General features: G+C 44.6%; 1 non-coding gene and 1 pseudogene across 1 annotated transcript; both read left to right on the top strand.

The window, feature by feature from the left end:
- Positions 1 to 223: 223 nt before the first annotated feature.
- Positions 224 to 22,978, top strand: LOC115103474 (vitrin-like; annotated as a pseudogene).
- On the top strand, positions 16,073 to 16,146 carry trnaa-ugc (transfer RNA alanine (anticodon UGC)). The gene has a single exon. It is a non-coding gene; the product is annotated as a tRNA-Ala (tRNA).
- Positions 22,979 to 23,494: the final 516 nt, after the last annotated feature.

Here is a 23,494-nt window from a genome sequence, read left to right as displayed (position 1 = left end):
TCTGGTGTGACCACCATTTGCCTCATGCAACACATTTCCTTCTCATAGAGTTGATCAGGCTGTTGATTGTGGCCTGTGGAATGTTGTCTCACCCCTCTTCAATGGCTGTGCGAAGTTGCTAGATATTGGCGGGAGCTGGAACACTCAATGGGTGACATGTCTGGTGAGTATGTAGGCCATGGAGGAACGGGGACATTTTTAGCTTCCAGGAATTGTGTACGACATGGGGCCTTGCGACATGGAGCCGTGCATTATCATGCTGAAACATGAGGTGATGGTGGCAGATGAATGGCTCGACAATGGACCTCAGGATCTCATCACGGTATCCCAGCGCGTTCAAATTTCTATCAATAAAATGAAATTGTGTTTGTTGTGCGTAGCTTATGCCTGCCCATACCATAACTCCACCACCACTATGGGGCTCTCTGTTCACAATGTTGACATCAGCAAACCACTCGCCCACACGACGCCATACACGTGGTTTGCAGTTGTGAGGCTGGTTGGACAGACTACCAATTTCTCTAAAACAACGTTTGAGGCATTCAATTCTCTGCCAACAGCTCTCGTGGACATTCCTGCAGTCAGCATGCCAATTGCACGCTCACTCAAAACTTGAGACATCTGTGGCATTGTGTTGTGTGACAAAACTGCACATTTTAGAGTGGCCTTTTATTGTCCCCAGCACAAGATGCACCTGTGTAATGATCATGCTGTTTCATCAGCTTCTTTATATTTCACACCTGTCTTGTGGATTGATAATCTTGGCAAAGGAGAAATACTCAGTAACAGGGATGTAAACATGTTTGTGCACAACATTTCTGTGTGTATGGAACATTTCTAGGATCTTTTATTTCAACTCATGGAACATGGGACCAACATTTTACATGTGGAGTTTATATTTTTGTTCGGTTTACGATATCTTCAGAGGTAGGTTCTGGCAGCCAAAACAGTCAAAATACTCCTTCTAAACGTGAATCGATTTAAATTGCGATACGATTCTAGAAACATAAAACCCTTTACTTTCATATCACATCTAAATGCAAAATATACAGTAACTGTATACTGTTTTAACCGGCTTTATCACAGTTGAAGCCGATAGTATTTTTCAATGACCACACATTTCTGGCAACCTTCATCCTTTACACATAGGTGTTCGGCGCATTCGAGATAGCTAATTAGTACAGGTGGTACCTCTGTCTGCCGTCTGTCTTTCGTAATCACGTGCTGTAACATGGATATACAGTATGGCGTGTGGGATTAATAAGTCTAACCCTATAAAGGTGTGTATCAATGTATCCTTTTGTTTTTAGATTTTATTTTCTCGTAGATATGAAAGATACGGTCCTTATGTTTCCAAAACCTTACTGCAAGCGATGCCTGTTAACAAAACTCCCCCATACATACTCCCCCGTCCAATGACTCTTATGTGTAATGAAATGGAACTGAGAGTCATGATCAAAGTCATGTAAGACAAGTGCGGACTATGAAAGCATTGCATTGCCTACTAAAAGCACTTATAAGTGCTTTTCCTGTTTTTCCATGTTGATTCCAACATGGCGCCGACAGAGATGGTCACCTCGCTTCGCGTTCTTAGGAAACTATGCAGTATTTTGCTTTTTTTTTTAATGTATTATTTCTTACACTGTTACCCCAGGAAATATTATTACATACAGCCGGGAAGAACTATTGGATATAAGAGCATCGTCAACTTACCAACATTACGACCAGGAATACGACTTTCCGGAAGCCGATCCTCTGTTTGGACCACCACCCAGGACAATGGTTCGGATCCCAGTAGGCGACCCAAAACAACGTCGCTGCAGAAGGGGCAGACGGAGCGGTCTTCTGATCAGGCTCCGAAGATGGGCACATCGCTCACGAGTTTACTAATCTCTGTTTCACGGAAACATGGCTCACTTGGGATACATTATCAGAGTTGATACAGCCACCTGCTTGGGGTCCATTTGGAAGACCCATTTGCGACCAAGCTTTAACAGATTTTGCCTCAGTACAGCCACATAATGTTCCTTCCTCATGATGCCATCTATTTTGTGAAGTGCACCAGTCCCTCCTGCAGCAAAGCACCCCCACAACATGATGCTGCCACCCCCGTGCTTCAAGGTTGGGATGGTGTTCTTCAGGTTGCAAGCCTCCCCCTTTTTCCTCCAAACATAACAATGGTCATTATGGCCAAACAGTTTTATCAGACCAGAGGACATTTCTCCAAAAAGTACGATCTTTACATTTACATTTACATTTAAGTCATTTAGCAGACGCTCTTATCCAGAGCGACTTACAAATCTTTGTCCCCATATGCATTTGCAAACCGTAGTCTGGCTTTTTATGGAGGTTAACAGCAGTGGCTTCTTCCTTGCTGAGCGGCCTTTCAGGTTATGTCGATATAGGACTCGTTTTACTGTGAATTTAGATACTTTTGAACTTGTTTCCTCCAGTATCTTCACAAGGTCCTTTGATGTTGTTCTGGGATTGATTTGCACTTTCGCATCAAGGTACGTTCATCTCTAGGAGACAGAACATGTCTCCTTCCTGAGTGGTGTGATGGCTGCGTGTTCCCGTGGTGTTTATACTTGCCTACTATTGTTTGTACAGAGGAACATGGCATTTGGAAATTTGCTCCCGAGGATGAACCAGACTTGTGGAGGTCTACAATTTTTTTCTGAGGTCTTGGCTGAATTCTTTTGATTTTCCCATGATGTCAAGCAAAGAGGCACTGAGTTTGAAGGTAGGTCTTGAAATACATCCACAGGTACACCTCCAATTGACTCAAACGATGTCAATTTGCCTATCAGAAGCTTCTAAAGCCATGACATAATTTTATGGAATTTTCCAAGCTGTTTAAAGGCACAGTCAACATAGTGTATGTAAACTCCTGAACCACTGGAATTGTGATACAGTGAATTACAGTGGGGCATAAAAGTATTTAGTCAGCCACCAATTGTGCAAGTTCTCCCACTTAAAAAGATGAGAGAGGCCTGTAATTTTCATCATAGGTACACTTCAACTATGACAGACAAAATGAGGGAAAAAAATGAATGTTCATGAATTTATTTGCAAATTATGGTGGAAAATAAGTATTTGGTCAATAACAAAAGTTTATCTCAATACTTTGTTATCTACCCTTTGTTGGCAATGACAGAGGTCAAACGTTTTCTGTAAGTCTTCACAAGGTTTTCACACACTGCTGCTGGTATTTTGGCCCATTCCTCAATGCAGATCTCCTCTAGAGCAGTGATGTTTTGGGGCTGTTGCTGGGCAACACCAAAGATTTTCTATGGGGTTGAGATCTGGAGACTGGCTAGGCCACTCCAGGACCTTGAAATACTTCTTACGAAGCCACTCCTTCATTGCCCGGGAGGTGTGTTTGGGATCATTGTCATGCTGAAAGACCCAGCCACGTTTAATCTTCAATGCCCTTGCTGATGGAAGGAGGTTTTCACTCAAAATGTCACGATACATGGCCCCATTCATTCTTTCCTTTACACAGATCAGTCGTCCTGGTCCCTTTGCAGAAAAACAGCCCCAAAGCATGATGTTTCCACCCCCATGCTTCACAGTAGGTATGGTGTTCTTTGGATGCAACTCAGCATTCTTTGTCCTCCAAACAAGAGTTTTTACCAAAAAGTTATATTTTGGTTTCATCTGACCTTATGACATTCTCCCAATCTTCTTCTGGATCATCCAAATGCTCTCAAGCAAACTTCAGACAGGCCTGGACATGTACTGGCTTAAGCAGGGGGACACGTATGGCACTGCAGGATTTGAGTCCCTGGTGGCGTAGTGTGTTACTGATGGTAGGCTTTGTTACTTTGGTCCCAGCTCTCTGCAGGTCATTCACTAGGTCCCCCCGTGTGGTTCTGGGATTTTTGCTCACCGTTCTTGTGATCATTTTGACCCCACGGGATGAGATCTTGCATGGAGCCCCAGATCGAGGGAGATTATCAGTGGTCTTGTATGTCTTCCATTTCCTAATAATTGCTCCCACAGTTGATTTCTTCAAACCAAGCTGCTTACCAATGGCAGATTCAGTCTTCCCAGCCGGGTGCAGGTCTACAATTTTGTTTCTGGTGTCCTTTGACAGCTCTTTGGTCTTGGCCATAGTGGAGTTTGGAGTGTGACTGTTTGAGGTTGTGGACAGGTGTCTTTTATACTGATAACAAGTTCAAACAGGTGCCATTAATACAGGTAACGAGTGGAGGACAGAGGAGCCTCTTAAAGAAGAAGTTACAGGTCTGTGAGAGCCAGAAATCTTGCTTGTTTGTAGGTGACCAAATACTTATTTTCCACCATATTTTGCAAATAAATTCATTAAAAATCCTACAATGTGATTTTCTGGATTTTTTTTCTCATTTTGTCTGTCATAGTTGAAGTGTATCTATGGTGAAAATTACAGGTCTCTCTCATCTTTTTAAGTGGGAGAACTTGCACAATTGGTGGCTGACTAAATACTTTTTTGCCCCACTGTATAAGTGAAATAATCTGTCTGTAAACAATTGTTGGAGAAATTACTTGTGTCATTCACAAAGTAGATGTCCTAACCGACTTGCCAAAACTATAGTTTGTTAACAAGAAATTTGTGGAGTGGTTGAAAAACAAATAGTGACAAATAGTACCTGCCACCTAGAATAACAGTCAGTGTTATCAACAATTTGTGTACTTATCCTCCATTGGACATGAATATTCTTCTATAGGATGGATGCTAAAGTGTATAGTCTGGCTGGGGTCATACATTTGAACAAACTCCCCTATACCAGGGTTTAAATATACTGTTTTTTTGTGTGCTAAAAAAAGTGGGCTCACCCTGCAGACACACTAGACTGTTCCTGCTTTCTGTGATTCCTCAACTGGGTAAAGAAGAGAGTCATTACTACAATTCTTAAAAACTTTCCAATTGTTAATACACGCAATGTACGTAAACCTGTATACTCTTTATGCCATAATTCAGTATAATGCAAACAGACTCCAGTACACCTCAGGTCTTCAAGGATTATTTAGCCTGATATTGGAGCTTGCTGTAATGTCTGCAACAGACAGTTTACTAGTCTAGACCACGGTTAAGTTAAGATTGTTTCTTTCTGTGGGGATATTACATCACTTGCGTCGTGAGAAGTCGTGACATGTTCTTTCTCCCACATATTGGTTCAACTGAAGAGGTTCCAAACCGCCTTGGACCTGTTTCAACTCCGCAGTGGTGATGTACAGGACAGTCCTCAGCTCTGTTTGTGTCTGTCGGTGTCCTTTCGGAAATCACATTACCCATTTAATCTCCTCCATCACCATACATTACAGATTACAGGACCACACACAGAAAGCTTTGAACCAAATGCGGCCGGTTGAATTGAATTTAGCCTGATCTGTTGGGGGTTCAGTGGGAGTTGAAGCAGGTGATCAACCTGTTTAAACTTATATTAGAGAGAAGAAAAATAGAGCTTATATTGAAGGGTTGTACATTAACCAGCTGTCACTTAGCATTTTGGGTGAAGTGTCGCTGCCACCTTAGCCATCAATCGACATATTTCACACACAGCATATGATTATAGTGGAATTTGCCTTAAAACTCAGTGACAACAGCAGTAATGTGCACATTTGATTGATTTCCAACACATGTAAATACTCATTGTACATATTCATTATGGCCCTTAAGTTAAAGCTCCACAAGTGTTTAAACAAAGTTTACTCACAAATATTCCATTGACATTGGTTAATTAAACTGAAATTACAACCAACTTCTATGGCTTGTTTTAAAAATAGCGATATTTTGGAGAGGATTTAATTTTCAAATAACCAAAAGTGAGAGGTTGTAATCTGAATAAAGGGAAAAAGCCATTCTTGAACATGGGGTGAGACATTCATAGTTCGGATTTAAGTATAACTTTTGCATGACTGACGACTTTAGTGAGAGGTATAATGCTTTAATATTTAATCATTTCTGCCCTCCAAATTCATATACATTATATTTTTTTTATTTTTTTTATTTTTTATTTCACCTTTATTTAACCAGGTAGGCTAGTTGAGAACAAGTTCTCATTTGCAACTGCGACCTGGCCAAGATAAAGCATAGCAGTGTGAACAGACAACACAGAGTTACACATGGAGTAAGCAATTAACAAGTCAATAACACAGTAGAAAAAAAATGGGCAGTCTATATACAATGTGTGCAAAAGGCATGAGGAGGTAGGCGAATAATACAATTTTGCAGATTAACACTGGGGTGATAAATGATCAGATGGTCATGTACAGGTAGAGATATTGGTGTGCAAAAGAGCAGAAAAGTAAATAAATAAATAAATAAAATAAAAAAAAACAGTATAAAAACAGTATGGGGATGAGGTAGGTGAAAATGGGTGGGCTATTTACCAATAGACTATGTACAGCTGCAGCGATCGGTTAGCTGCTCGGATAGCTGATGTTTGAAGTTGGTGAGGGAGATAAAAGTCTCCAACTTCAGCGATTTTTGCAGTTCATTCCAGTCACAGGCAGCAGAGTACTGGAACGAAAGGCGGCCAAATGAGGTGTTGGCTTTAGGGATGATCAGTGAGATACACCTGCTGGAGCGTGTGCTACGGATGGGTGTTGCCATCGTGACCAGTGAACTGAGATAAGGCGGAGCTTTACCTAGCATGGACTTGTAGATGACCTGGAGCCAGTGGGTCTGGCGACGAATATGTAGCGAGGGCCAGCCGACTAGAGCATACAAGTCGCAGTGGTGGGTGGTATAAGGTGCTTTGGTGACAAAACGGATGGCACTATGATAGACTGCATCCAGTTTGCTGAGTAGAGTGTTGGAAGCCATTTTGTAGATGACATCGAGGATCGGTAGGATAGTCAGTTTTACTAGGGTAAGCTTGGCGGCGTGAGTGAAGGAGGCTTTGTTGCGGAATAGAAAGCCGACTCTTGATTTGATTTTCGATTGGAGATGTTTGATGTGAGTCTGGAAGGAGAGTTTGCAGTCTAGCCAGACACCTAGGTACTTATAGATGTCCACATATTCAAGGTCGGAACCATCCAGGGTGGTGATGCTAGTCGGGCATGCGGGTGCAGGCAGCGATCGGTTGAAAAGCATGCATTTGGTTTTACTCGCGTTTAAGAGCAGTTGGAGGCCACGGAAGGAGTGCTGTATGGCATTGAAGCTCGTTTGGAGGTTAGATAGCACAGTGTCCAATGACGGGCCGAAAGTATATAGAATGGTGTCGTCTGCGTAGAGGTGGATCAGGGAATCGCCCGCAGCAAGAGCAACATCATTGATATATACAGAGAAAAGAGTCGGCCCGAGAATTGAACCCTGTGGCACCCCATAGAGACTGCCAGAGGACCGGACAGCATGCCCTCCGATTTGACACACTGAACTCTGTCTGCAAAGTAATTGGTGAACCAGGCAAGGCAGTCATCCGAGAAACCGAGGCTATTGAGTCTGCCGATAAGAATATGGTGATTGACAGAGTCGAAAGCCTTGGCGAGGTCGATGAAGACGGCTGCACAGTACTGTCTTTTATCGATAGCGGTTATGATATCGTTTAGTACCTTGAGCGTGGCTGAGGTGCACCCGTGACCGGCTCGGAAACCAGATTGCACAGCGGAGAAGGTACGGTGGGATTCAAGATGGTCAGTGACCTGTTTGTTGACTTGGCTTTCGAAGACCTTAGATAGGCAGGGCAGGATGGATATAGGTCTATAGCAGTTTGGGTCCAGGGTGTCTCCCCCTTTGAAGAGGGGGATGACTGCGGCAGCTTTCAATCCTTGGGGATCTCAGACGATATGAAAGAGAGGTTGAACAGGCTGGTAATAGGGGTTGCGACAATGGCGGCAGATAGTTTCAGAAATAGAGGGTCCAGATTGTCAAGCCCAGCTGATTTGTACGGGTCTAGGTTTTGCAGCTCTTTCAGAACATCTGCTATCTGGATTTGGGTAAAGGAGAACCTGGAGAGGCTTGGGCGAGGAGCTGGGGGGCGGAGCTGTTGGCCGAGGTTGGAGTAGCCAGGCGGAAGGCATGGCCAGCCGTTGAGAAGTGCTTATTGAAGCTTTCGATAATCGTGGATTTATCGGTGGAGACCGTGTTACCTAGCCTCAGTGCAGTGGGCAGCTGGGAGGAGGTACTCTTGTTCTCCATGGACTTCACAGTGTCCCAGAACTTTTTGGAGTTGGAGCTACAGGATGCAAACTTCTGCCTGAAGAAGCTGGCCTTAGCTTTCCTGACTGACTGCGTGTATTGGTTCCTGACTTCCCTGAACAGTTGCATATCACGGGGCTATTCGATGCTATTGCAGTCCGCCACAGGATGTTTTTGTGCTGGTCGAGGGCAGTCAGGTCTGGAGTGAACCAAGGGCTGTATCTGTTCTTGGTTCTGCATTTTTTGAACGGAGCATGCTTATCTAAAATGGTGAGGAAGTTACTTTTAAAGAATGACCAGGCATCCTCAACTGACGGGATGAGGTCAATGTCCTTCCAGGATACCCGGGCCAGGTCGATTAGAAAGGCCTGCTCACAGAAGTGTTTTAGGGAGCGTTTGACAGTGATGAGGGGTGGTCGTTTGACTGCGGCTCCGTGGCGGATACAGGCAATGAGGCAGTGATCGCTGAGATCCTGGTTGAAGACAGCGGAGGTGTATTTGGAGGGCCAGTTGGTCAGGATGACGTCTATGAGGGTGCCCTTGTTTACAGAGTTAGGGTTGTACCTGGTGGGTTCCTGGATGATTTGAGTGAGATTGAGGGCATCTAGCTTACATTGTAGGACTGCCGGGGTGTTAAGCATATCCCAGTTTAGGTCACCTAACAGAACAAACTCTGAAGCTAGATGGGGGCGATCAATTCACAAATGGTGTCCAGGGCACAGCTGGGAGCTGAGGGTGGCCGGGAGCAGGCGGCAACAGTGAGAGACTTATTTCTGGAGAGGGTAATTTTCAAAATTAGTAGTTCGAACTGTTTGGGTATGGACCTGGAAAGTATGACGTTACTTTGCAGGCTATCTCTGCAGTAGACTGCAACTCCGCCCCCTTTGGTAGTTCTATCTTGACGGAAGATGTTATAGTTGGGTATGGAAATCTCTGAATTTTTGGTGGCCTTCCTGAGCCAGGATTCAGACACGGCAAGGACATCAGGGTTAGCAGAGTGTGCTAAAGCAGTGAGTAAAACAAACTTAGGGAGGAGGCTTCTGATGTTGACATGCATAAAACCAAGGCTTTTTCGATCACAGAAGTCAACAAATGAGGGTACCTGGGGACATGCAGGGCCTGGGTTTACCTCCACATCACCCGCGGAACAGAGAAGGAGTAGTATGAGGGTGCGGCTAAAGGCTATCAAAACTGGTCGCCTAGAGCGTTGGGGGCAGAGGATAAGAGGAGCAGGTTTCTGGGCATGGTAGAATATATTCAGGGCATAATGCACAGACAGGGGTATGGTGGGGTGCGGGTACAGCGGAGGTAAGCCCAGGCACTGGGTGATGATGAGACAGGTTGTATCTCTGGACATGCTGGTTGTAATGGGTGAGGTCACCGCATGTGTGGGAGGTGGGACAAAGGAGGTAACAGGGGTATCCAGAGTGGGTCTAGGGGCTCCATTGTGAACTAAAACAATTATAACTAACCTGAACAACAGTATACAAGGCATATTGACATCTGAGAGAGACATACAGCGAGGCATACAGTAATCACAGGTGTTGAATTTGGAAAGCTAGCTAAAAACAGTAGGCGAGGCTAATCCGCTAGCACAACAAACAGCAGGTAAAATGGCGTTGACTAGGCAACGGGGCCGACAGGTAAGACAAACAAGCAGAAAGGAGTACCGTGATTAATGGACAGTCCAGCGTGCGTCAGCTATGTAGCCAAGAGATCAGTGTCCAGGGGCAGCGGTGGTGGATGGGCAGGGGGCTGGGCTGGCGAGTGTTATCCAGGTTTTTTTTTTTTTTTTTTTTTAAACTAACAATGACTAACTAGCTTGTAGCTAGTTAGCTGGTTAGCGTCTGGAGGTTCTTGAGTGTGTCATAAAAATAAAAATAAGAGTAAAAGTAATAGCGATTCCGTATCACATTGGGTGAGGCAGGTTTCCGGAAGGTATAAACAAATTAAAAATCAAAAAGAGATAGAAAGTAAATGGGGTCAGAGAGTGATTGGGACGCGGTGGTACAGACGGTTAGCAGGCCTGTGCTAACAAGCTAACAGTTCGTAGGCCCGAGCTAGACAAGGTAGCAGTTAGCGGACCGGAGCTTGACAAGCTAGCCGTTAGCAGGCCGAATTAGCAAGCAGGGAGATAGCGAGGGCTAGAGAGTTAACCTTTGGGGGACGTCGCGATGGGGTGAGTCTGTTTATTCCTCTTCGTGCGGTGAGCTGGAGATACAGCGATTCAGAAAGCTCGCGGGCCTTGGCCAGCAGACGGATCTTTGGCGATGTCGCAGCGGAAAAGCCTGTTGAAACCCCCTCGGACGATTATGTCGGCGGACCAGTCGTGATGGATCGGCGGGGCTCCGTGTCGGCAGTAGAGGGTCAGTAGAGGGTCCAGGCCAATTGGCAAATTAGGTATTTTTGGACCTCTTCGGGTAGTCGGGAGATGGGCTTAGCTCGAGGCTAGCTCCAGGCTAACTGGTGCTTGCTCTGGGACAGAGACGTTAGCCAGGAGTAGCCACTCGGATTGCAGCTAGCTATTTACGATGATCCGGTATAAAGCTTCAGAGCTTGCGGTAGGAATCCGGAGATGTGGTAGAGAAAAAGCAGTCTGATATGCTTTGGGTAGATGTCGCACTGGTGTCCTAGTTAGCGTTGAAGACCGCTAGCTAGTAGCTAGTTAGCGGTTAGCTTCTGATGAGGGTTCCGTTTCTAAAGCATAGAAAAAGCAGATCCGTACCACATTGGGTGATGCGGGTTGCAGGAGAGTATATTCAGCCTGTGGTCGGGAAGTGAGATTAAAATATGTACGAAATATATACGGAAAAAAAAGAGGAAAAAAAAGCTATATTTACACTATACAGGACGGGACAAGACAAAACACACGTCCGACTGCTACGCCATCTTGGATGAAAGAGAATATAAATTGGTCCATTTAATTTTGCCTGCTTTGCTGTTCAAAATAAAATGGAATATTTTTTTGCTCATATAATTTAGAGACCATACGCAAATAGGTCAAGTAGGATATGGCTAAAGAGTTAATCAGGGAAATTGTTCCACAAATAGACGTATTTTCCTTTCCATGGTAGCAAGATCTTATCTATTTTTGCTAACTTTCTATTAACATGTATTGTAGTGAGATCATTTCTTTCTCTCGGGAAATGTATACCGAGTGTGTCCACATCACCATTAGACCATTTTACTGGTAATCTACACGGTAATGTAAAAGTACAAAACATTTTTTGGATCCAATGCGCAATATCGTACAATTACCATAATTTGGTTGTAATCCAGAGAAGTTCGAACAAGTATCTAGTTCCTATATAAACCTGTGGAAGGATCCAAGTTGTGGATTCAAAAGAAAACAATCATCAGCGTACAATGACACCTTTTGTTTTTAAGCCCTGGATTTGAACACCTTGATATTAATTGTTGGATCTGATTTTAATAGCTAACATTTTGATGACCATAATAAATCCATATGCCTACAGTGGATAACCTTGTTTTTTCCCTCTTGACAGTTGAACTCTTTCTGAGAAGTAACCATTATTTACTATTTTACAGTTAGGGTTACTGTAAAATAACTTTAACCTATTTTATAAGAGATTCTCCAAAATTGAAATATTCCAGGTATTTATATATAAATTCCAGTCGTACTTTATCTAAAGCCGTTTCAAAGTAAGCTATAAATACCAGACCTGGTTTCCCAGATCTTTCATAGCGTTCTATTGTTTTCAGTACTTGTTTTTAGTACTTGTCGTATATAATCTCCACTTAATCATCCATGTAAAAAACCTGTTTGATTAGGATGAATAATATCCGACAATACCTTTTTAATTCAATGCGCTATGCATTTTGCATTACAACTAGGGATGCACGATATATCGGTAAGCATATCGGAATCGGCCGATATTAGCTAAAATGCCAACATTGGCATCAGCCCGATGTCTAGTTTAACGCTGATGTGCAAAACCAATTTCAAAGCTGACGTGCATACCTATATAACCTAGGTAGATGACGTAATGACTCCACGAAAAATATAATGCTACACATGCAACACAGCATTCCTAACCTAGCCTACAAAAGGGCTGCAGTTCAAACTCATAAAAGACACACCCTCGTCCACTTACCCTCGCCTTATGCACATCTTGGAGGGCGGTCCAAATGATTAGCCAAGCAAAGGAAGTTTGCAACGTAAGCCCCTCAGCCCTCGTTTTTAGTCGAGTTTGCAAATGTACAATTATGTTCAATCCGGGGCCTGAAACTCCCCATAATTCAACTCGCAACGATTGTACATCCACTAAGAGAAGTCAACCAAACCTTAAAAACAACATCAATGGAGAAGTCAACATACAAGTGTAAGTAAAAATTAATGTAATACGTTTAGAAATTGTGCTATTAATGCACATGACGGCACAAAAACAACTCATAAAAATAATGATGTTTCTGTTTGGTTAGCTTATGGAAATTGTAGAAATAAAACAGAAGTTCCAGCTAGGCAGGCTAACATTAGTTAGCAGATTAATTTGCTCGCTATCATACAGTAGGTGTATATTAATAATTATATAGTTAATATAAGTATACATGCAATCATAATTGACTGTAGCGCATATAAAGCGTCGGTGGCTGAAAACACAATCCTCGCGGGATGAACGAGTGACGAATTTCCGGGCAAGGGTCGGTCCATCATTCCTTCCTCCCTCGCCTTGCAAGACGTCATGATACGTCATCAGAACTGTCCACTTAATTTGAGGGCTGAGGGGATAGGGTATGTATTTTAAGTGTTTGGACTGCAGCCAATGTCTGCTGTGTGAATCGAGCAGTCATTTGAAAGAGTAAGAACATTTCAAAGGCCTCCCGGGTGGCGCAGTGGTCTAGGGCACTGTGGCCTCGACCGGGAGGTCCATGGGGCGACGCACAATTGGCCTAGCGTCGTCCGGGTTAGGGAGGGTTTGGCCGGTAGGGATATCCTTGTCTCATCGCGCACTAGCGACTCCTGTGGCGGGCCGGGCGCAGTGCGCGCTAACCAGGTCGCCAGGTGCACAGTGTTTCCTCTGACACATTGGTGCGGCTGGCTTCCGGGTTGGATGTGCGCTGTGTTAAGAAGCAACTCTTCCACCAAGGCATCTGCAAGTTCCCAGACATTTCAGGGGTTCAAACAGGTGCCATTAATACAGGTAACGAGTGGAGGACAGAGGAGCCTCTTTAAGAAGAAGTTACAGGTCTGTGAGAGCCAGAAATCTTGCTTGACCAAATACTTATTTTCCACCATAATTTGCAAATAAATTCATTAAAAATCCTACAAAATGTTTTTCTGGATTTTTTCTTCTTCTCATTTTGTCTGTCATAGTTGAAGTGTACCTATGATGAAAATTACAGGCCTCTCTCATATTTTTAAGTGGGAGAACTTGCACAATTGGTGGCTGACTAAATACTTTTTTGCCCCACTGTATCTCAAGCTAGGATTAAGCAACCTTAAATTATTACCATGTTATTTTATTGAAAACAGGTGAATTCTAAAACAATTGCCTTTACAGTTCTGCTGCTGATGTGTAGTGCTTGGACCAAACCCCATGGAACAAAGAGGACAAAACTATGTAAAATGTTACATTGCAGAGGTAAGGCGGAATCATAACTCAGTGGATCAGAATACTCAGGTTATGCGACAGTTCTACAACGCTAATGCGGTCATTTAGGCAGTCCATAATTAATGACTGACTGCCTTTCGTGTTATTTTACCCCTTCTCTCTCACTCACTTTACCCTCTCTCACCCACTTTACCCTCTCTCTAACTCTCTCTCCTTCTATGTTGCTCTCTCTTTCTCACATGCTGATTTCTCTCACACTGTGTCTCTGTTTTTCATCAGTGTTTGCCTTCTCTCTATTTCAATCTGTCATTTAGTCGCCAGTTGTGACTTGCATGCCAGGAATGTGGACTACCCGGAATTCATTGCCCAATGTCCGCCTTAGTGCAGGCAGTCCAAGCAGAATGTGTACGACTCAGGAATCTATGCCTCCATCACCAGTGTCTGCACTGCAGCCATTCACAGGTGAGGGGAGAGAGAGAGAGACTTGCTCTATGGTCCATTCTGTGGTCCAGTTCCTGCCTGATTAGATGCGTAGGCGTTGCATTGCCTCAACTAATGGTTGTGTGCCACGTCAGACTGTAATGTACTCTAATATACTTGTCCTCTTCCTCAGTTGTGCACCGGGGCCTCCCACTCCTCTTTCTATTCTGGTTAGAGCCAGTTTGAGCTGTTCTGTGAAGGAAGTAGTACACAGCGTTGTACGAGATCTTCAGTTTCTTGGCAATTTCTTGCATGGAATAGCCTTCATTTCTCAGAATAGATTGACGAGTTTCAGAAGGAAGTTCTTTGTTTCTGGCATTTTTAAGCCTGTAATCGAACCCGCAAATGCTGATGCTCCAGATACTCAACTAGTCTAAAGAAAGCCAGTTTTATTGCTTCTTTAATCAGGACAACAGTTTTAGCTGTGCTGACATAATTGCAAAATGGTTTTCTAATGATCAATTCGCCTTTTAAAATGATAAACTTGGATTAGCTAACACAAAGTGCCATTGGAACACAGGAGTGATGGTTGCTGAGTGATGGGCCTCTGCACGCCTACGTAGATATTCCATAAAAAAATCAGCTGTTGATAGGAAGGAACGGGGCCATTGTCTCAAATGTTATGTCGTCATCTGTTTATTGGTAAAATGATTTGGCCTTGGGTTGTCTCCAGGCTGCATGGTGGACTTCGCCTTTCTGATTGACGGCAGCAGGAACGTGGGTGGGCGATGCTTCAGATCCAGGAATACTTGCTGGTCGAGGTGTTACGGGTTATCAATGTGGGCGTGTCCTGAGCCATAATGGGCGTCGTTCAGTACGGGTAACTGAAATACCCAGCTTCGCGCAACTGAACTCGATTACAGGGCTGCAATCACTATAATTACTACAGTATTAGGCTGTAGGTATAAGTCACAGTGGCATCTATACAGGAAAATAGAGAGAGAAATGTTAAGTATCTCAAAATATTCTTTGTCCCCCCACCCACTGGGCTGATTACGAACAGTATTTTGAACTCGAAATGGATATATTTGACTAGCCACTGTTATAAGTACAGTATAAACCTATTACCTTTATGAGGTATAAGAGAGGGAAATGGAGCCTGATGGGCAGAAAGGAAAAGAAAATAAGGGAAGAAAAAGGAATTGGACAAAATACTGGGATTTAGAGGACAAGAGGGGGGATTGCTAAAGTGGTTGGAGAAAGGAGGACAGGAAAAGAACAGAATAAGATGGGGCAGAAGAAAGACTAAAAGAGGTAGTGCTGGTTTGCAGCTGACAGACAGGCACTACTAATGTATCCCAAATGGCACCTTATTCTTTACATAACATTAGTGCACTGCTTTTGACCAGGGCCCTATGTGCCCTGGTCAAAAGTAGTGCACTACGTAGTGAATAGGGTGCCTTTTGGGAAGCACCCTAGGCCACTCATCCATCTCCTAGGCTTTGATTGGGTGTCAACGTGTCAAAGCTAACTGAAAATGGACTAAGGTGAGGTGTTCCCATGTAGTCTACAAACTTCTCGTAATCACTACAGCACTACTCCCCTTAGGGCTGTCAAAACAGACTTCAAACAGACCCATATGGGCCCTGGTCAAAAGTAGAGCACTACACAGGGAATAGGGTGCCATTTGGGACACACACCGGGCCTCCTCCTTCACCATCATGTTTAATGAACATCCTGAGAGTGAGACATTTTTGACAGATGTAATGATGGATAATGATGGAGAGAGGGGGGGGAGAGATAAATGATCTTTTGTTGTCACCACCAGACCTACTTAGCTGCCTCCCTTTTCCCCTCAACTAGAAGAGAACAAGAGAAATGTAAGAACAAGATATTGGTTGACGTGGTCATTAGGACATGCGTTCATGTAAACAACGTAACTTACCCAACTGTAGTCCTGTGTGGCTCAGTTGGTAGAGCATGGCGCTTGCAACGCCAGGGTTGTGGGTTTGATTCCCACGGGGGACCAGTATGAAAAATGTAAATGTCAACACTGACAGTGATCCATTTTTTCAATAACACCCTGGTGTTGCCAGCACCATGGTCTAACCTACTCAGCCATCTTGCAATGTAAGACACAATATTTGAATTGATTCATTATTATAGGTAGGCGTTATTAACTCTGTTCAAATACAGTACAGGTGTGTTTTTCCCCGTGTCAGTTTGGACTGAAGGCACATCTCAACACCAGGGATCTTCAATCGGGCTCCCGAGTGACGCAGCGGTCTAAGGCACTGCATCTCAGTGCTTGAGGCGTCACTACAGACACCCTGGTTTGAATCCAGGCTGCATCACAACTGGCTGTGATTGTGAGTTCCATAGGGTGGCGCACAATTGGCCCAGCAGCGTCCGGGTTTGGCCGGTGTAGGACGCAGGGTAGCCTAGTGGCTAGAGTGTTGGACTAGTAACCGGAAGGTTGCAAGTTCGAATCCCTGAGCTGACAAGGTACAAATCTGTCATTCTGCCCCTGAACAGGCAGTTAACCCACTGTTCCTAGGCCGTCATTGAAAATAAGAATTTGTTCTTAACTGACTTGCCTAGTAAAATAAAGGTAAAATTAAAATTAAGTATTGTAAATAAGAATTTGTTCTTAACTGACTTAGTTAAAAGGTTAAATAAATACAATGTAAAGGCGCTATAGAGCGTATCATCCAAAAAGGGGGTCACTCCAATGTGGGTGAGTTGCCACATACAGGATTTTAAATTGCTAATTTGACAATTAAAATATTTTTACACTGCTCAAAAAAATAAAGGGAACACTAAAATAACACATCCTAGATCTGAATGAATGAAATATTCTTATTAAAAACTTTTTTCTTTACATTGTTGAATGTGCTGACAACAAAATCACACAAAAATGATCAATGGAAATCAAATGTATCAACCCATGGAGGTCTGGATTTGGAGTCACACTCAAAATTAAAGTGGAAAACCACACTACAGGCTGATCCAACTTTGATGTAATGTCCTTAAAACAAGTCAAAATGAGGCTCAGTAGTGTGTATGGCCTCCACGTGCCTGTATGACCTCCCTACAACGCCTGGGCATGCTCCTGATGAGGTGGCGGATGGTCTCCTGAGGGATCTCCTCCCAGACCTGGACTAAAGCATCCACAAACTCCTGGACCACAGCCTGGTGGATGGAGCGAGACATGATGTCCCAGATGTGCTCAATTGGATTCAGGACTGGGGAACGGGCGGGTCAGTCCATAGCATCAATGCCTTCCTCTTGCAGGAACTGCTGACACACTCCAGATGAGGTCTAGCATTGTCTTGCATTAGGAGGAACCCAGGGCCAACCGCACCAGCATATGGTCTCATAAGGGGTCTGAGGATCTCATCTCGGTACCTAATGGCAGTCAGGCTACCTCTGGCGAGCACATGGAGGGCTGTGCGGCCCCCCCCAAAGAAATGCCACCCCACACCATGACTGACCCACTGCCAAACCGGTCATGATGATGTTGCAGGCAGCAGAACGTTCTCCACGGCGTCTCCAGACTCTGTCACGTCTGTCACATGTCCTCAGTGTGAACCTGCTTTCATCTGTGAAGAACACAGGGCGCCAGTGGCGAATTTGCCAATCTTGGTGTTCTCTGGCAAATGCCAAACGTCCTGCACGGTGTTGGGCTGTAAGCACAACCCCCACCTGTGGACGTCGGGCCCTCATACCACCCTCATGGAGTCTGTTTCTGACCGTTTGAGCAGACACGTGCACATTTGTGGCCTGCTGGAGGTCATTTTGCAGGGCTCTGGCAGTGCTCCTCCTGCTCTTCCTTGCACAAAGGCGGAGGTAGCGGTCCTGCTGCTGGGTTGTTGCCTTCCTACGGCCTCCTCCACGTCTCCTGATGTACTGGCCTGTCTCCTGGTAGCGCCTCCATGCTCTGGACACTACGCTGACAGACACAGCAAACCTTCTTGCCACAGCTCGCATTGATGTGCCATCCTGGATGAGCTGCACTACCTGAGCCACTTGTGTGGGTTGTAGACTCCGTCTCATGCTGCCACTAGAGTGAAAGCACCACGAGCATTCAAAAGTGACCAAAACATCAGCCAGGAAGCATAGGAACTGAGAAGTGGTCTGTGGTCACCACCTGCAGAACCACTCCTTTATTGGGGGTGTCTTGCTAATTGCCTATAATTTCCACCTGTTGTCTATTCCATTTGCACAACAGCATGTGACATTTATTGTCAATCAGTGTTGCTTCCTAAGTGGACAGTTTGATTTCACAGAAGTGTGATTGACTTGGAGTTACATTGTGTTGTTTAAGTGTTCCCTTTATTTTTTAAGCAGTGTATAAAACTGCTCCAGCCAGAGACAACAATACATGCATAAAAATGATCGAAGATAACCTTGATGAAGCTGAAAGGCATATTTTCATTGTGTGCAACAGGATGGCAGGCTGGCAAGGTTGACACTCATTGCAATTTAGAAAACCAACAACATAAATAGTATGGTTTGGGTGGGATGACTTTGCAGGGATTAGACACCATATGTTTCTTGCAAGAATGCCTCGTAAGAATTTGTGTAATCCTCCAAACGTTGTTTACTTTGTGAAACAGAGATGGTTGACTTACCAGAGAAACCTTCGATGAAATAACAGCCTTAATCTTAACAAAGAGGCCTCCTTCATCTGCACATACCGAAAAAAACACACATGAGAATCGCTTAAAAACATATTGAAAACAAAACATTGAAAAACGACAATCAAAAGGACTGTACATAACACTATTGTAGATCTACATAAAAATCATATAATACACATTTACTCATTAAGATCCATGAGTGACACCAAGCAGGGAGCCGGGGGAGTTGAATTGTCTTCAAGCTCATCCCTTCACAGTACTGCGTTTACATTTTTGTTGCCTCTCCAACACTCCCTGCTGTTTTAGCTAATGACTGAAATAAGATTCCTTTCAAGATAAGCAGCCGCATTAAATTGAAAATTGGAGCAAAAAGACGTGGTGCTCCTGTACTGCTTGCCGTGTGGTAGCAGAGAGAACAATCTATGGGTGACTGGAGTATTTGACAATTTATTGGGCATTTCTCTGACACCGCCTAGTATATAGTTCCCAGATGGCAGGAAGCTTGGCCCCAGGCTGCACACGCACTACCCTCTGTAGCGCCTTACAGTCGGATGCCAAGCAGTTGCCATACAAGCCGTTATGCAACCGGTCAGGACGCTCTCGATGGGTGCAGCTGTAGAACTGTTTGAGGATCTGGGGACCTATGCCAAATCTTGTCAGTGTCCTGAGGGGGAAAAGGTGTTGTCGTGCCCTCTTCACGAATTTCTTGGTTTGTTTGGACCATGATAGATTGTTGGTGATGTGGACACCAAGGAACGTGAAACTCTTGACCCGCTCCACTACAGCTCTGTCAATGTGAATGGCGGCGTGTTCCTGCCTCCTTTTCCTGTAGTTCATGATCAAATCCTTTGTCTTGCACACGTTGAGGGAGAGGTTGTTGTCCTGGCACCACAATGCCAGGTCTCTGACCTCGTCTCTATAGGCTGCATCATTGTTGTCGGTCACTGTTGTGTCAACAGCAAACTTAATGTTGGTGTTAGAGTCGTGCTTGGCCACGCAGTCGCAGATGTGTTGTTGCCTACCCTTACCAACTGGGGTGGCCCGTCAGGAAGTCCAGGATCCAGTTGGAGAGGGAGGTGTTTAGTCCCAGGGTCCTTAGCTTAGTGATAAGCTTTGTGGGCACTATGATGTTGAACGCTGAGCTGTAGTCAATAAACAGCATTCTCAAATAGGTCTTCCTATTGTCCAGGTGGGAAATGGCAGTGTGGAGTGCCGTTGAGATTGCGTCATCTGTGGATTTGTTGGGGCGGTATGCGAATTGGAGTGGGTCTAGGGTTTCCAGGATGATGGTGTTGATGTGAGCTATGACCAGCCTTTCAAAGCACTTCATGGCTACCGACGTGAGATCTACGGGGTGGTAGTGATTTAGGCAGGTTATCTTTGCTTTAATGGGCACAGGGACTATGGTGATCTGCTTGAAACATGTAGGTATTTGGACTTGGTCAGGAAGAGGTTGAAAATGTCAGTGAAGACACTTGCCACTTGGTCCGCGCATGCTCTGATTACACGTCCTGGTAATTCGTCTGGCCGCGCTGCCTTGTGAATGTTGACCTGTTTAAAGGTCTTGCTCACATCGGCTACGGAGAGTGTGATCACACAGCTGGTGCTCTCATGTATGCTTCTGTGTTGCTTTCCTCAAAGCGAGCATAAAAAGCGAGCATAAAAGGCATTTAGCTTGTCTGGTAGGCTTGTGTCACTGGGCGGCTCGGTGGGTTTCCCTTTGTAGTTCGTAATAGTTTTCAAGACCTGCCACATCCGACGAGCATCGGAGCCGATGTAGTAGGTTTCAAACTTAGTCTTGTATTGACACTTTGCCTGTTTGATGGTTCATCTGAAGACATAGCGGGATTTCTTATAAGTGTCTGGATTAGTGTCCCGCTCCTTGAAAGCGGCAGCTCTAGCCTTTAGCTCAGTGCACTTATTGATGAAGCAGGTGACTGAGGTGGTATACTACTCAATATCATTGGATGAATCCCAGAACACACTCCAGTCTGCGCTAGCAAATTAGTCCTGTAGCATAGCATCCTCATCATCTGACCACTTCTGTATTGAGGGAGTCACTTGTTCTTTCTGGTTTAGTTTTTGCTTGTAAGCAGGAATCTGGAGAATACAATTATGGTCAGATTTGCCAAATGGAGGGTGAGGGAGAGCTTTGTATGTGTCTCTGTGTGTAGAGTAAAGGTGGTTAAAAAATGTTTCCCTCTGGTTGCATGTGACAGGCTGGTAGAAATGAGGTAAGATGGATTTAATTTTTCCTGCATTAAAGTCCCATGCCACTAGGAGCGCCACTTCTGGATGTGCATTTTCTTGTTTGCTTTTGGCCTTATACAGCTCATTGAGTGTGGTCTTAGTGCCAGCATCGGTTTGTGGTGGAAAATAGACAGCTACGAAAAGTATAGATGAAAACTCTCTTGGTAGATAGTGTGGTTTACAGCTTATCAAGAGGTACTCTACCTTAGGCGAGCAATACCTATTAGACATTGCGCGTACCAGTTGTTATTTACAAAGACACACACCCCAGCCCTTGTTTTACCAGACGTAGTTGTTCTGTCCTGCCGATGTATATATTCCGTGTCGTCGTTCATCCACGACTAAGGGGGAAACATACGACATTACAGTTTTTAATGCTCCATCGGTAGGACAGTCTCGAATGGAGATCATCCAGTTTATTCTCCAGTGATTGCACGTTGTCCAATAAATTACCAATATTAACAGAAAACTCGCTCATCGACTGTTCCTGGGACTACCTGAAATAGGGAGGGACTACCTGGACTTGTTCAATAAGAAACGCACATTTTCGTTTTCCCGTAGATAAAAAAAACTGTTTTATCATATCCTGATAAACAAGTCAATGTTGTCCCAGGCAAGGCCTTGGCCCACATTAATGAGCGCTACTTTACATACAGCAATGGTAATCGGGGAGAGGCGTTGACGTGGTCCTGGTGGATGGTTGGCCCTCGGACCACGTGGAGGAAGCTTTAAGGCTTGCCTGGGAGTCAGGTGTCAATGTGTTCCTGGGAATCGTCGAGGGGCTGGACGACTGCAAGAGACCGGACATGGCAGAGGCTGACTTTCAGGACAAGGTAAGACGTCAAAATGGGCTCTGAAAGAGGAACGAATGGGTCACAGGCTCTGTTCCAATACTTTTATAACTTCCTAAACCTTTTTGAGGTTGCCACCTCCGTGTTCTCCTTTATCCTCCTTTGTATTTTTTCCCATCCACAGGTGGTGTCGGCCCGGCGTCTTCTCCCTGCCCGTTGTCAGTTGGTTATCCTTAGTCTCCACCGCGCTGCCCCTAGTGGAATGCGTGTTCCACACCTTGCCTGGTGAGCAGCCACACCTGTCTCAATGCCCACGACCTCATCTCCTATTGGATGACTCCAGCAGTATGGGCACCGCCCACTTTGACCCCCTACTCAAGTTTGTCACCGATGTTACGTCGACGTTCGACATCTACCATGGACACACGTGTGGCGTTAGTGCAGTATACATATGAGCAGAGGTTGGAGATAGGCCTTGGGGCATATGGTGGAAAGGAGGAGCTGTTGGACACCATTTTGGGGATAAGCTACTGGAGCGGGGGGGGGGGGGACCAGCACAGGGGTTGCCATTGCGTTCATCACATGGGAAGTTTCCAGACAATTGAACGGGAGTAAGCAGAAGGTCATGGTAGTTATCACTGACGGCGTTCATATGACAACGTCAGGTCCCCTGGTCTGGCCATTCAACAGCAAGGTGGGGAGGGAGGGTCAAGAGGGGATTGGCTAAGAGGGAACAATGGGGGGTGGAAAATAATTGTAGCAGGGCAGAGAGGCCCTATTTGAAGACTTGGAAAATACACCTCTCCTTCATTTTTAAGGTCCCATTTGGGTGACTTGAGTGAATGAAAGCAAGGTTTCACTTTCCACATTATTGCTTTCATCTATTTAAATCAGGTCAGGGACTACCTTGACGGAGAATGGATTCATTTGAATGGAAGTACTTGAATGGAGAAAGAAACTGATATATGGTGTGTGTGTGTATTGTGTGTGTGAACAGGTGTAATTGCCTACTCCATTGGTTTTGCTTGTGCTTCCCAGGAGCAGCTAGAAGACATAGCCAGCGAGCCAGTCAAGGAGCACTTGTTCTTCATGGAGGACTATGATGACCTCCATAAGCTGGTGCCCAATATCGTACACAACATCTGTTAAGAGTTCAACTCACAGCCTCAAAACTGAACCCTTAAATAGAATACACAAAAACAACAGTCAGCTGAGTGCCTCTGACCAGAATATCAGGTACCATTTTCTGGTCATCTTCTAACGACTCTACATGTTAATTTGCTTAGAAAACAGGCACTGCTCCCTATGACATACCCCACGGCAAAAGTAATTGATGGAACGGCCCCTAATGCGCTCGGCTGAGCATCGCTCTGGTATGTGTGGTCTCTTACACACTGGGAGAAGTGGGGCGGCAGGTAGCCTAAGGGTAGCCTAGCGGTTAGAGCATTGGACTAGTAACCGGAAGGTTGCAAGTTCAAATCCCCGAGCTGACAAGGTACAAATCTGTCGTTCTGCCCCTGAACAGGCAGTTAACCCACTGTTCCTAAGCCGTAATTGAAAATAAGAATTTGTTCTTAACTGACTTGCCTAGTTAAATAAAAGGTAACATTTTTTTTTAAAGTACTACATTGTCAGCAAATGATACTTATGCACATACCAGTTTATGTATTTAAAAAATATACATCATAGATT

This window comes from Oncorhynchus nerka, linkage group LG21 (assembly GCF_034236695.1).
Source record: "Oncorhynchus nerka isolate Pitt River linkage group LG21, Oner_Uvic_2.0, whole genome shotgun sequence".
NCBI lineage: Eukaryota > Metazoa > Chordata > Actinopteri > Salmoniformes > Salmonidae > Oncorhynchus > Oncorhynchus nerka.
Note: the sequence above shows the minus strand (reverse complement) of the source record. Positions and strands in the feature narration are given on the sequence as shown.